The following is a 15896-nucleotide window of genomic DNA, read 5'->3' as shown; positions in this document are numbered from 1 at the left end:
CTGCTACATCTAGATTCACAATTCCACATTCTCCCGATTTCCACATAGTCTTCGGTAACGCATTCTGCATAAACACACCTCGGAATCTCGCAGTGTTCAATTTCTTCTTAACAGACTTAAGCAGATCTGTATTTGTAAGCGCCCTGTCTGGTGGGACTGCTAGGGGGCTTTTTTTGTTTATGAAGTGGCGTAGTCCTTCCTTGTATGCAAAAGCTTGGTAACAGTTTCAGAGACAGCGATCTTGTAATTTATATAAATTTTGTTTGTGCACACCCAGCCTATTAGACTGAGCTCCCGACATGCGTGTTTTTCTAGCATTTGTAGGCTTTGAGAAAGCTTTTGAAAATGTTGACTGGAATACTCTCTTTCAAATTCTTAAGGTGGCAGGGTTAAAATATAGGGAGCGAAAGGCTATTTACAATTTGTACGGAAACCAGGCGGCAGCCATAAGAGTCGAGGGGCACGAAAGGGAAGCAGTGGTTGGGAAGGGAGTGAGACAGGGTTGTAGCCTCTCCCTGATGTTATTCAATCTGTATATTGACCACGCAGCAAAGGAAACAAAAGAATAGTTCGGAGTAGGTATTAAAATCCATGGAGAAGAAATAAAAACTTTGAGGTTCGCCAATGACATTATAATTCTGTCAGAGACAGCAGAGGACTTGGAAGATCTGTTGAACGGTTGGTTGGTTGGTTGTTTTGGGGAAGGAGACAAGACTGCGAGGTCATCGGTCTCATCGGGTTAGAGAAGGACGGGGAAGGAAGGCGGCTGTGCCCTTTAAAAGGAACCATCCCGGCATCTGCCTGGAGCGATTTAGGGAAATCACGGAAAACCTAAATCAGGATGGCCGGACGCGGGATTGAACCGTCGTCCTCCCGAAGCAGTTGAACGGAGTGGACAGCATCTTGAAAGGAGGATATAAGATGAACATCAACAGAAGCAAAACGAGGATAATGGAATTTAGTCGAATTTGATGAAAAATATTATTTTAAAGGCAAGAAAACGTTTTATTAACTTTATAATTACACCCTGGATATCAAAAAAAGCACATTTACTGAAAAAACACAGAAGTTACACAAAAGCAAAGAATAAAGATCTTGATAGCAGAGTCATGGAGCAGCACATAAACACAGACCTCAAGGAATTTTTTTCTTTTCTTTTAATACTTCCTCCAAAAGAAAAAAAAATCATGAAATTATTGCTTTGTCTACTGCACGCCAATTTCTTCTTGAGTTTGACTTCAATATTTCTGAAAAACAGTTTGGATCTTTGTATTCAAGTGCATCAACTTTTGTTGCCATACAACATTCACCACTTTACATCCAGGTTGGTTTTCTTCGTTCTCTTTTATTTTTCTGTTTCTCTTCATTAGAAGATTCAGCAGCTTCTGCTTTTAGAAATTCTGTTAATTCTTTATTTTCATCAGATTCACACGACTCTTGACTTTCTCTAGAATCGAGAGTGCCAATTTTTTCTTGAGTTTGACTTCCTCCAGAAGTGTACAGACTAGGAGATTTACATTGGTCATCATTAGATGAATTCGGATCGTTAAATTCTTCCTGAGGGACTTCAAATTGAACATGATCACTGTGTAAATCACAAACAATCCCTGGCTTAAATTTCACATCGTGACTCAACACCACTTTTCTTTTAGATGGAATCCAAACTCTAAACCCATCCTTGTCATTAACATATCCAACAAGTCGTCCAAAAATTGCCTTATCATCAAACTTGGAACGGAATTGTTTGTTAATGTGAACATAGCAGCCTGTGCCAAAAATTCTGAGATGATCCAGTCGTCCTACTGGATGATTAAACCATAGTTCATAAGGGGTTTTATTTTCAACTGAAGATTTTCCAGTACGTTTTATTAGGTAGACTGCTGTGTTACATGCCTCTGCCCACAACCCTTTAGGTAATTTACTCGGATTTAGCATTGACCCGGCAGCTTCAACAATGGTCCTATTTTCCCGTTCAGGAGTGTAAGGAGGAGGAATCAGAAGCTCTATTCCCCTGTCTGCAAGCAGTTCACTGACATTCTTATTGTTAAATTCTTTGTCACCATCACATCTAAATTGTTTGACATGATGTCCATTAGTTCGTGCTTCATTTAAAAACTGCTTAAAAAGAACATTTGACGAAATTTACTAAAATCGTCTTTGAAACATACGTAATAATGCTTACCTCCAAATGATTTCGTGCTCATTGGTCCATTGACATCCACGTGGATTAATTCACCAGTACTGGTAGAGCGTATTGTTCGTGTTTTGAATGGCAGCCTATGCATCTTTCCAACCGCACAGCCGTCACAAAATTCGCTCTTGGCATCTTCCACATTAATGTTCATTCCTTTTAAAATATTCTTCACATGTTGTTTATTTTGATGATCAAACCTTTCATGGTACACTTGCAATGTTTCGGATGAAGTCATCAAGTTCACATGTTTCGTTTTTGCATTTCTAACAACACGCATGTTCAACACATAAAGTCCATTTTTCACATAACCTGTCATAACAATATTGCCATTGACTTTATTTTCGAACACAGACATTATTATAACTAAAATTAGTACTTTAGCCTGTGCAGGCAATGGCTCTCACAGAGAACAGATTAGCACTTGCATCAGGGACGTACAAAACATTGTCCATTCTAGTATTGTACCAATTACTGTTTCGTCGAATTTGGATGTAAACTGTTCCTTGACCGTACGCACACATTTTGACATCTTGTTTTCCCAATTAAATTACTTGAGGAGCATTAAATTCTCTACACGAAAGAAAATACTGTTCATTGGGCGTGATATGATTTGTAGCGCCACTGTCGCTAAACCATTTATTTGGGTCACTGTGATTACTGGTACACACACCCATAGCGTATGAAGTACATGCAGCGTGTTCACTTTCTCGCTTCTTCTCTTTTCTTTTATTACTGTCACGAGTGTTCTGTGGACACTCTGCTGCCCAGTGACCTAATTGTTTGCATATATTACACGGAAACTTCTGTTTTAATGGTGACCTCGTCATCTTTACTTGCTGATTGCTTGTTTGCCGTTTTCTTGTTTTAGAAACGACGAAAGCTGCACTTCCATTAATGTCTTGTTCACGCAGTTCAGTAGTACAGAGTTTTTCAATTAATAAATTCAAGCTTTGCTTTTCTGTCGGTGTCGTATCCCAGAGATCCTTAAAATTGTCGTAGTCTTTTCACATGAGACAAAATTCGACCATTTAAGATTCTTTCAGATAGCGTATTTTCTTCATGTTTTGCTAATTCATCGTTCAGGTCCACAAATAACTTTTGCAGTTTGGCCACATGTGCACTAATATCTTCCGTTTCATCACGTTTAGACACGGAAAAATGTTTCAATCAACATATTCAAACGCTGAGTACTGCTACATTCAAATCGGGCGCGTAATTTGTCCCAGATTTCTTTAGCATTCTTGCACGTTAAGACGAGTTCTGCAACAGGTTTACTTAGCGCACTTGCTATAAGACTTGCTACCTTTGCGTCGTCCTTGTGCCATTCCACATACGCTTCTTTTTGTGCACTTGTCGCATCTTGCAGCAACTCTACACGTTCGCGCGTTCCGTTAATAATATCTTCTAGTCCATATGAACGAAGTACCATAGAAATATGCCATTTCCATTTGGCCCAATCCTCAGGTCCTTCAAGTTTATCAACGCTGACCCTATAATCGCCGCTAGCAATCATATTTCTTTACAGACATAGGCTCATTTCAAATATTGTTTTAATTAAACTATGTTGTTTGCCTTTGCACGTGTTCTGGGCCCATAACCTGATGAAAAATATTATTTTAAAGGCAAGAAAACATTTTATTAACCTTATAATTACACCCTGGATACGAAAAAAAAACACATTGACTGAAAACAACACAGAAGTTACACAAAAGCAAAGAATAAAGATATCGACAGCAGAGTCATGAAGCAGCACATAAACATAGACCTCAAGGAATTTTTTTTTCTTTTCTTTTAACAGCATTAAGTCGGGTGATGCTGAGGGAATTAGATTAGGAAATGAGACACTTGAAGTAGTAAATGAGTTTTGCTATTTGGGGAGCAAAATAACTGATGATGGTCGAAGTAGAGAGGATACAAAATGAAGACTGGCAATGGCGAGAAAAGCGTTTCTGAGAAATTTGTTAACGTCAAGTAGGCCTATAGATTTAAGTGTCAGGAAGTCGTTTCTGAAAGTATTTGTATGGAGTGTAGCCATGTATGGAAGTGAAAGATGGACGATAAACAGTTTGGACAAGAAGAGAATAGCTTTCGAAAAATTCAGGAAAATGCTGAAGATTAGATGGGTAGATCACATAACTAATGAGGAGGTATTGAATAGAATTGGAGAGAAGAGAAATTTGTGGCGCAACTTGACTAAAAGAAAGGATCGGTTGGTAGGACATGTTCTGAGACATCAAGGGATCACCAGTTTAGTATTGGAGGGCAGCGTGGGGGGTAAAAATCGTAGAGGGAGACCAAGAGATGAATACACTAAGCAGATTCAGAAGGATGTAGGCTGCATAGGTACTGGAAGATGAAGAAGCATGCGCAGGATAGAGTAGCATGGAGAGCTGCATCTAACCTGTCTTAGGACTGAAGACCACAACAACAAGAACAACAGCAACAACAACAATATATATACAGGAACTCCTGGAAGTTCTGTGTACACCCGCCATCATTCAGTTTTCTTGTTTTATCAATAACGAGAAACCCATACTGTGAGTGATTCCAGCAATCTACATATATCTTAGCAAAATCATTGAATGACATATCGTTTCCTACATTAGCCTGGTAAATGTATTTTAAATTCAGGTGGCCCTGTTTTGATGCTATAATTAGGTTTGCATTATCGGTCACGAGCTATTTTGGGATACTGAAATATGTCTGACTCAGATAAAACACATCAACAGCCATATGGAGGCCAAAACAGAAATATCATCGATTTTGATCTTGGTTTTCCACAGCAGCATCGTCAAATGTGAACGTTTGGCTTTCCTTTTCCAGAGGGAGGGATATATCTGCTCTCACACCATCCTCACCCTGAAATATCTCCTGTACTAGATGGCATTTCCACTCAGGTTAGGCCCTTTGTAAAGAGGCTCCTACCCACAGCAGAGAAATGTGCTGTGTGTTGTGTGTGTGTGTGTGTGTGTGTGTGTGTGTGTGTGTGTGTGTTTGTGTGTGTATGTGTAGTAAGAGATATCCATATTGACTGTGCAAGGGATAAATTATTTAGTCATCTAAGTTGCGTCTGAATGAATTTCACTTGCGCAATATCTTACCAGTTACCATCCAGTTAAATCAATTCCTTCTCTACCCCCATAATACTGCAGAATTTGTTTGAAGCATTCGGTTTTCAATTTGGAATCAAAACGGAGTCAGCCATTTTCTTAAAATTCTCTTGGTTTACATGTTCCAAAGCCTTGTGCTACAACAGAGCTAACGAGTCAGATGACGCACAATATGCTTCTTCAATGTTTTCTATACGAAACAACATTCCATACTGCTGATTTTTCAGGTTTTATAGCAACTGTCATCAGTCAATCACTAAATAAATCAATATTATTGTTGTTAAATGCTACTTTTTATCTTTACTGGCTGATGCTACCACTGGAAAAAGATTTTTATATCTGAAACAGGGTACATGTAATGTCTCCTGCAATGTACAAGGTTCCCATATGCCATTTACTACTTGACTGATCCAATACCTTCAGCATAGTTGGATGAACTGTCTCCAGTCTGGACATTTTATTTATTTTTTTGCTATTTTCTTTTAGTCTATTGTCTTGATACTAGAAAAGACGACATGTTTCAGTTGAATTGGCACGAATATAGCACATAATATTTTAGCCTAATTTCAAATGTTTTGGTGTAATTAAGCATTATGGCGTTTAAGGGGAGAAAATCTACACAAAATATCTACATAAAAAGAAAAACGAAATAATTTTTGAAATATAAAAAATCCACAAACTCCATCTTGCTGTCTGGTACACAAATATACGTTCATCCGGAATGCAGAAGTCACAAGCTGCTGGTCTGCTGCACTGTGCTACAGAGCTGGATCACAAATTTTGGAAGCCGAGTAGAACCCAAGATACTGCTTCAGTTCACATCATAATGTGACACATAAGGTTGCTTTGAGAGTCCAATGCCGCCAATTGACTAACCCTTTACTCTGGGGATGATAAGCTGCAGTGCAGCTACATTTGATGCCACAGAGGCTACACAGGGCGGCAAGGAGTGCCAATTCAGACTGGTGGACTTTGTCTGTAGTAATGATATCTGTTGTGTTGAACTGCACTATCTGTGCCTGAAGAAAGGAAATGGACTCTGCTGTGAAGTCCTTGAGTGGGACCGCTTCCACTCACCATGAGGCTCTGTCTATCACTGACAACAAGTATTTGAAACCCACTGATTCCAGGGGGATCCAATGAGGTCGACATGCATGTGGCGAAGTGAGCTTTGGGGATTTCAAACCGACCTAACACTTGTTGCAAATGCCTTCCGACATTACTGTGTTGGCATGGTATGAATGCCTGGGCCCAGTTGTGGCCATCCTGTTTGATGATGGTCCACAAGAAGCATTCCATTATGATGCAGACTAAGGGCCTTACACCAGGATGAGAAAGACCATGGAGCCAGTTAAAGATTTCTCATCACATTGCTAGCAGCACCAAAGGCTGGATCAAATTTAGAAAGACATCGTAAATGATTATTGTTTCAGTCCCTGGAATGGTGTGTCGTTCGATTTATAGTCTTGTAGTGCTGTTGCGCATAAGTCGTGCTATGCTCACGTCAGTGGTTAGCTTGTCCTAGTCAAAATGGAGGGAGATGGGGTTGATTCCTGATAGGTAGTCAGCGATGAGATTTCCCGCTTTTTGTAGTGATGTATATCCATCACACACTTGTCAATAAGGTCCAAGTGCTGATAGCATCAATGGTTGATATCCTTCAATGTGTGTCATATGGCATTGATGAGTGGTTTATGGTCTACAAAGACTACAGCATGATGGCTTTCGATATCTTCTCGAAAGTATCTCACAGCTTCATAAACATCAAGAAGTTTTGGTCAAATGCTGATCGCTCTGACTGAGAGGAGGTAAGTCTCCACTAGAAGAACTGGAGGGGTTGCGTCTCTCTGGACGGTAGCTGTTGCAGTACAATGCCAATGGTGGTGTCGCTTATGTCTGCAGTGGCAGTGAGAATCGCATGTGGAATTGGATGGGCCGACATGATTACATGGACAAGGCAGTCTTTGGTGAGTTTGAATGTGTCTTTCATCTTTGCAGTCCATGAAGTCTTCCTTTCCCTGTGTTTTTTAGATCCTGCTAGTTTATTGGCGAGAGGTGCTTGTAAAGCTGCTGTTTGTGGCAGGAGGCAAAAAACTGTAGGAAACGACAGAGTTCATAATAATTCTAGGTGAGGTCAGTCTGATTCCTGTTGTACTAACTAAATGTCCAAGGAAGGAAGCTTCTGGTTTCAGTAACTAAAATTTATCGTCATTGATCACTATACTGCTCTCTTTTAGGCAGTGAGAACTTGTTTGTGGTGTCAGTCACTGTTTTCAGGCATAGCCGAAAAAAGAGGCTGTCGCCTAAACGGGTATAGCAGTAATCAAAATGAAAACGAATCTGATTAGTGAAGTAATCCCATGTCTGAGTGGCTTTCCTTAATCCATCATACATGAAAAAATATTCAAAGAGGCCAAGTGGTGTGACAGTTGCAGCTTCCACGATGACGATTTTGTCCATCAGAATTAGTCGATAAGCGTTTTCACAGTCAGGGGTAATGGATGCACCTTCTGTTGAGTGCATGAAGTTTTTTTCATTGGGTACTGGGTATGTGCCATGCACCATATGGGTGTTGAACACCCTGTAATCACCACAGAGTCTCCTATTTCCTTCTTTTTTCGTTATAATTTGACTGGCAGTGCCTGAGAGTTGTCATGTGGGCAAACAATTCCTGCTTGAACCATTTTGATAATTGCTGTCTTAGCGGCCAGTCAGTGCACTTTTTGATGTACAGGTGGCCCAGCAGTTGTTATGACACATGCACCTTGCCATTATGTATTGCATACACTTGTGCCTTTGTGATGGGAGTATGTCATATGTACAATGTGCTGCATGTCAAGGTAGAGTGTGCGGTACTAACTTTAATGTTGCTGGGTGTGCTCAGTGTCACTGCAGCTGGGAATGTGGGCAGTTGGGTATGGTCGGTTGGCAAGAGTGGGAATCCTTGTGTTTGTTGGAGCAGATGGCGCATGAGATGACCTTGAGGCAGTTGCATGTTAGTGCAAGTGGACCTGATGTGTTCTTGGTGCACTGCAGGAGAGGTGCATTCTCAGTGTGAAGTGCATCAGAATCTGTGCGACAGTCATTGTAGCATTTATGTGCCAAGAGTAGTTGTTTTGACATCATGGTACAGTCCTTGGTGTGTCAGTGTATGTGAAGCCGTTGTCTTGCTGCCCGGGTGGGCTGTGTTGTGTCACGAAGGCATGGGGTTGTCAGTGTGAACAGCATTGGATTGTGGCATCCCCTAACATGGTGCAGGAGTGAAGCATGTTGGATGTCCAGTGAGAGCTGGAAGTGGTGGCATGTGACACCATGTGAACTGGTGCTGTGGCGACAGTTGTAAGGTGTGCGTGGTGAATCTATGTACCTTGATCTTTGAATTACTAGCCTTATAAAGTTATAGTATTGACATTTTGTAGAATGTCGATGTGCTCTTCAGTGGTATGGAGCTTATGTCAGATCCACCAAAAAGAGCCTTCTTTAATTCAGATTGAAAACGTACAGTCAACTTGCAGAATGTGCAGTTGAGCAGATGTGTGCTTGAGTCACTGATACTGGCTGTTGGTGATTTGACGTCTGTGCATGGACTGATGCACCTACCGTGGCATTTGTGTGAAGTTTGGGTACTGCAGGGAGAATGGCAGTTACATGTGGTGTTGCTGAACTGGACATGGTACCATCAGGATTCTTACATTTAAGCACTGATGGAAGTCAGAGTAATGTTGCCCACAGTGGAAGTGGCGCCATGCACAGCATGCAGGTTGGAGGCTGGGTTTGAGGCAGTGATGCCATGTCAGCCATCCTTGGCTCTGCTTGGGATGGTTCAAACAGGAGGTGGGGGAGGGGGGAGGGAGCAGGCGATTGAGTGGTAACATAGTGTGATGGTACTGTGTCTTTGTAATTTGTGTGGTGCCTATGTTGTAGTACCACAAATATTCTGTCCACAAGGGCCACTATTTTCCCTGGCGTTCAGCTTTGTGTAATATCTTTGCCAGTTGTAGCTGTGGCGGACTTTAAAAATCCAGAGTGTCCAAAGGACAGCATCTGGCTTGAGGTTAATGTTCAGTGTAGATCAGAGTCATCACAAAAGCTAGGACGGTACTCTATCATTCAACTGTTCATCATAGATAGCCTGCTTTAAGTGTTGCTTGGGTGTCATGGAAAGCTGTTTTAGCAGTGCTGATTTGGCTGCATCGTACTTGTTGTGAGAAGGTGGTCCTAAGATGACTTCACCTATTAGGTCTGTGTGTTCTACCAAATGACAATTGTGGATGGCGAATCAGGTGTCATCATCAAGGATGCTTAATAAACTAAATACACATTGCACAATGGTGAACCATTAAGTCGGTTGTTCAGCTCTGAATGGAGAGAGTTTAGCTTTTGAACTGAGTCTGTGAAGTAGATAATGGCTGTGGTATGATGCAGTTACTGTTGACCAAGTCAGACTTGGTCATGAGAGAGTTTGTTGAGATTGAGGTGTGGTAAGAAACGTGGCACCTGATGCATCATAGTATCCAACTGTCTGTATGGCTACATGAAAAATGGATGAATGGCTGATCATGTTACGTGGTATGAGTGTCGCAGTTGGCTCATGAAGCATACCAAAATTTGAAATAATTTCCACTTGGTGATTTTGTATGGACTGTTGCGCATTTGAAGTAAAGCATGTTTGAATCTCATGTTTGTTGTCTTCTGTTGGTTGCTATTGTCAGGTCATAGCAAGTGTCATGCTGGCTGGCAACATTTCAGTCGTAGTGGTGGTAAACTCGTGTTTTATGACAGGTTGGCGGTCCACATAATGATTGCACTGTTGGTACACATCACTTGCCTCAATCACAGATGGAATGTTCTGTGGAGCTGGAAGAGTTGTATTCACAACAAAAGATGACCGCACTGTTAATGCACACTAAGGTGTTTGTTATGAAAACTTACATGATGAGTTTTGTGGTTGACACGGGCTCATCATTGTAGAAGAATTCCCTACCGGAAGACAGGGAACATCCCTATGACATAGTCACAACAATTGATCGTATAAATAATTTATTTACAAAGCACAATACACTGACACATCCATGTTCAATCATGGTATACAACACTCTGTGACTTGTGAAGAAAATGAAATGCTACTTCAGTGACAAAAAACTTTGGTCTTAGCCCATAACTCGTTGGGTAGACTATAATAAGTTTACAGCAGCTTAAGAGGAATGAGTTTTATTTGAATAAAAGTATACTTTAACACTAGTTACAAATTACTTACAATTAACTATGATAATGGGAAATGGTACATTGTGGAATAAAAGACCATGTGCAGGTCAGACGCGACAAAGATAAAAATACATCACACACTCAAAAACATCACTTACCTACACACATAGATATTCAAAGAAAACCAGAAGAAAATTGGTGCAACAAGGTACACTACGAAACAACCCCAAATTTTCCTCCTTTCTTTCCACTATTTCTTGAATACATCCTCAAGGACTACTTATTTGTTGACTTTAATGTTCATGGTGTGTAGCTGTGTGGGAATTTGAGTGCACCAGAAGTGGTGAAAAACGTGTGTACCGTTATATTACTCATATCCACTGACTCAGGAAGAGCGCTTCAACCAGTGATCACTATATTACCTAGATGTCGTAGTCCAGCTGTCCGATCGTGTCGACCAAACTACAAAACAGCAGCCACGAAATGTCGCTAGAAACAAAAAGAAAACACTTTTCGATTCTACTCCCACTTCAGCCTACTATATCGCATGTTGACATAAGGTTCAAAACCAGAAATACGTTAATAATTGTTTATCGAGTACAGACTGATAGAAATTTGCCAAACTACAAGACAGCAGATGATGCAGATGACAGGCATGTTCAGGCACATTGAAGTTATATGCTCAGAGAGCAGAGTTATACATTTAGGTAGTATAGTAATCATTGTCTTCAACCTATACAAGACACAAACAAGCCCAGACATTCGAAGACCGTCTGAGGACTGTGAAACTCATGAGAAACTTCCAGTAACACAACCTTGGTTTGTTGGCAGGCCACTTGGAACAGTGCAAGATTATTATCCTCTATCTCGTTTTCTTAGTTGGTGATTTCAAGTCGTTCATATTTGTTTTCATCTCTTAGTTAACAGAAGTTGGTTTCATTGCATTGTGTTTGAATTACGACTTCTTGTGTGTATTGTGCTCTTTGATTTACTTTGTAAATGTGTTGCTCATATTCTGCTTAATTTTTGCTCATATCTGTAACACCGAGTGGAGTAAATGATTCCATACTTGTTTTACTTTCATAGAATCTGGTTCCTACACAAGGTGTTCTGTTCCTGCCTATGAATCCCTGTGTGAACTAAATGATTTAAATACATTGTAAGTATATTTCTCATATTCTATTTTAGTTTTGTTGCTGTCCGCTTTTCGTACTTTCTCGCATTTAATGTAGAGCTCCATGTTAGCGTCTTTTGAGAGAATTGATATTCAACTTTTTTACATCTTGTCATGGAACTCTGCTTTGAATAGTGTTTCTTCCTGGCACTGAATATGCTTTGTAATATTAGTGACCAGTTCCGTCAAAAGATGCTAACCTGGAGTTCTCCATTAAACGCGAGAAAGCACAAAAAAATGGATGCAAACCAAAAATAAAGTAAAATACAGCACAATTAAATCGAGCAGTTCACACATGGATTTGTAGCTGTGAACAAATGTACAGGGTTATTACAAATGATTGAAGCGATTTCACAGCTCTACAATACCTTTATTATTTGATTTATTTTCACAATGCTTTGCACACACATACAAAAACTCAAAAAGTTTTTTTAGGCATTCACAAATGTTCGATGTGTGCCCCTTTAGTGATTCGGCAGACATCAAGCCGATAATCAAGTTTCTCCCACACTCGGCGCAGCATGTCCCCATCAATGAGTTCGAAAGCATCGTTGATGCGAGCTCGCAGTTCTGGCACGTTTCTTGGTAGAGGAGGTTTAAACACTGAATCTTTCACATAACCCCACAGAAAGAAATCGCATGGGGTTAAGTCGGGAGAGCGTGGAGGCCATGACATGAATTGCTGATCATGATCTCCACCACGACCGATCCATCGGTTTTCCAATCTCCTGTTTAAGAAATGCCGAACATCATCATGGAAGTGTGGTGGAGCACCATCCTGTTGAAAGATGAAGTTAGCGCTGTCGGTCTCCAGTTGTGGCATGAGCTAATTTTCCAGCATGTCCAGATACACGTGTCCTGTAACGTTTTTTTCGCAGAAGAAAAAGGGGCCGTAAACTTTAAACCGTGAGATTGCACAAAACACGTTAACTTTTGGTGAATTGCGAATTTGCTGCACGAATGCGTGAGGATTCTCTACCGCCCAGATTCGCACATTGTGTCTGTTCACTTCACCATTAAGAAAAAATGTTGCTTCATCACTGAAAACAAGTTTCGCACTGAACGCATCCTCTTCCATGAGCTGTTGCAACCGCGCCGAAAATTCAAAGCGTTTGACTTTGTCATCGGGTGTCAGGGCTTGTAGCAATTGTAAACGGTAAGGCTTCTGCTTTAGCCTTTTCCGTAAGATTTTCCAAACCGTCGGCTATGGTACGTTTAGCTCCCTGCTTGCTTTATTCGTCGACTTCCGCGGGCTACGCGTGAAACTTGCCGACCCGTTGATTTCCCCTTACAGAGGCATCCAGAAGGTCTAAACTGCGCATACCATCGCCGAATGGAGTTAGCAGTTGGTGGATCTTTTTTGAACTTCGTCCTGAAGTGTCGTTGCACTGTTATGACTGACTGATGTGAGTGCATTTCAAGCACGACATACGCTTTCTCGGCTCCTGTCGCCATTTTGTCTCACTTCGCTCTCAAGCGCTCTGGCGGCAGAAACCTGAAGTGCGGCTTCAGCCGAACAAAACTTTATGAGTTTTTCTACGTATCTGTAGTGTGTCGTGACCATATGTCAATGAATGGAGCTACAGTGAATTTATGAAATCGCTTCAATCATTTGTAATAGCCCTGTATTTATACATCAGCCCACAGAACTTCATGTGACAAGACCAACTTCTTTTTTATATGAAACAAAAATAAATGTGGAATCATTTACGCAACAGAATGTTATGGGTGTGTGTAAAATCAAGCAGAATACGTCCAATATACCCACAATGCAATCCAAAGAGTGCAATACACACAAAAAGTTACAATGCAATGAAACCAGTCTCAGTATTGGGTTATGTCAGATTATTCTTAGTTTTGGCTTGTGCTAAAGCACAATTATTTCCACTTGATAATGGCAGTGTGATCGAAACTGCAATATTGGGTTTTATAAATAAATACTTTCACTGTCAAATGTTGACCACAATGTCATTTATCAAATTTTACATTACTGTGAACTCCAGCTACAAGAAGTGAATCTTAGTTTTTCATTGAGATTCCTTGAACATGTTAATCTGTAAAGTTACAATGACCTCTCAGTTTTGAGGCACACACTTTACTACTAGACTGTGGGACACACAGATGAAAAATGTTGTTACCTAAATCCCACATTTGGAATTAAAAATATAGATTTTAGTGGTATATTTTCCTGTATTCAAAGTTTCCTGCCAGGCCACTTGCAATGTTGCCATCATTCTCTGTTTCTGGATTATAAAATGGGTCTTGCACTGCATATATATTTTGGTTTTCTGCATACTCCTTTTTCTTTTTTACAATGTAAAGTTTCAATGGTGCGTGGGAATTGTGGCCCTGTGAAAGACACTGTTCTTAAATTTCGCAAACTGTACAACTGCCTGTCATGAGTACATGTCTGTCAAGTAACAAGCCATCATATCTCTTAATATGTCAAAATTTGAAAGTAAACTGAAGACGATGTGTAGGAAACCTGAATCAGGAATAAGAGGAGATCGTCATTTACAGTACAATTATCTGATGAGTCAGCTTTATCGACACACCCACATACTAACCCACATACTGTGTACAGGGAGGAGTATGGTGACGTGAAATGAGAAAGGGCCTGTTTGCAAAAAAAGTAAATTTATTCATTACAAATTAGTACACAGTCAACAGACAAATGAGTTCGATTTGTAAATGTGAATGCACTTGCGACTGCACGGCCACAGTAAAACCTGTTAGCACAAATAGTTCACTACTGTCGGACATCACAGGCCTCGAATAGTGGTCCATGAGGGTTTAGACTCTTCATTGTTATAGGCACCATTGGAAAAAGTGGACTTATGGCGGAAACGAATGATCTCCTGTCTAGCCTGCAACTTACCATGTCTTTGGTGGACACGTGAAAACAAAAACGTAGTGTTAAACTGAACCTGCATGGTCCATGACTAGCAGAATCATATTAAGAGATGCAATCTGCATGGTGCCATTGCTCAGCTTGCACACCTCGTCTTCTCGCCCTGTGCACGTCATACCATTGCAAAAATTTAGCCTAACAGTAAATGACAGCATGTGCCAGCAGATGCCAGGCACCACTAGGTTTGTGCTGGTTGTGAATTGCAGTTCTGCTCTTCCTGCATTCCTGAGGTATGATTGCCACACAGAACTCCCCCCCCCCCTCCCCCTCCCTTTGGAGAGCAGGGCTTGGAAGCTGCGAGAAAGTGCAGCCAGCTTGTGTGATGAATTTTGGGGATTGCTTGCCTCATAGTGAAGTCAGTGTAAGCACAATGGCAGCACTTGGGACTGGTCAGTGGTGAGTGGGCTGCAGCACAGGATGTTGACAGGTCAGAACCTGTTTCAATAAGATACTTCACTCTGGAGCCCGTGCAACTATTAGGAGACACTTTGATATAGCACTACAGCTGGGTGTGTCTCAGCATGATTGCAGTTGACATGTGGTGCATCACTATCATAGTGGGCATGGCACCAACAAATCCCATTCAACAGCTGTTATGATGTTTGCAGAGTATCCCTAAAATGACCAGTACTTCACTGCTAGTTGTGTGAGCAGGACTGCCAGTAGCTAGTTCTGCTGCTGCTGCTATAGTATCTGCTACCCTCTGGCTGTGAGTTTGACAACTAGTCAAGCTGTGTGATTAGTGCTGCCACCTGGGTGGCCAGATTCTGGGCTAGGTGATGGAGTTTGGTACCAACGCCAGCAAGTCCAGAGGGTTTGTGTCACTGCAGAGTGAAAGCTGATGCCAAGGCCAGAGAATTGTAGGTTTCAATGGCTGCAGTATTAGTTGTCGTTGCTAGCATGTCATGCATCTGCTCAGTCGGATCTACATTGGTGTTCAGCTGTGTTTCTGTCTGCATGGCACTTGCACTTGAGTCGGGAAGCTGCAAACCCAGATAGCAAACTGATTCTGGAACTATGTCAGACTGCAAGAGGCTCCACAAACGGTGTATGAACTGAGAGGACCTCCTTCCGTTGCGTTCCTCTTGGCACAGCAGCTAACAAACCCTTTGTTCTCGTGACAATGAAATCCATCACATTAATTCCTCATTCAACAGTCTCTATGAGGTCTCTATCAGAAGCCACACTTTGAACATGTATTCTTGGTCAAGCTGACTCACAATGTAATCGAATTTCGTGAGATTGCAGGTCATATTATTTCTTAAAAAAATCTCCTCCCCTTGGCTGAACCACACTAATGGA

The sequence above is a fragment of the Schistocerca nitens genome, chromosome 6, assembly GCF_023898315.1.
Source record: "Schistocerca nitens isolate TAMUIC-IGC-003100 chromosome 6, iqSchNite1.1, whole genome shotgun sequence".
NCBI classification, from domain to species: Eukaryota; Metazoa; Arthropoda; class Insecta; order Orthoptera; family Acrididae; genus Schistocerca; species Schistocerca nitens.
This window is presented reverse-complemented; position numbering follows the sequence as displayed.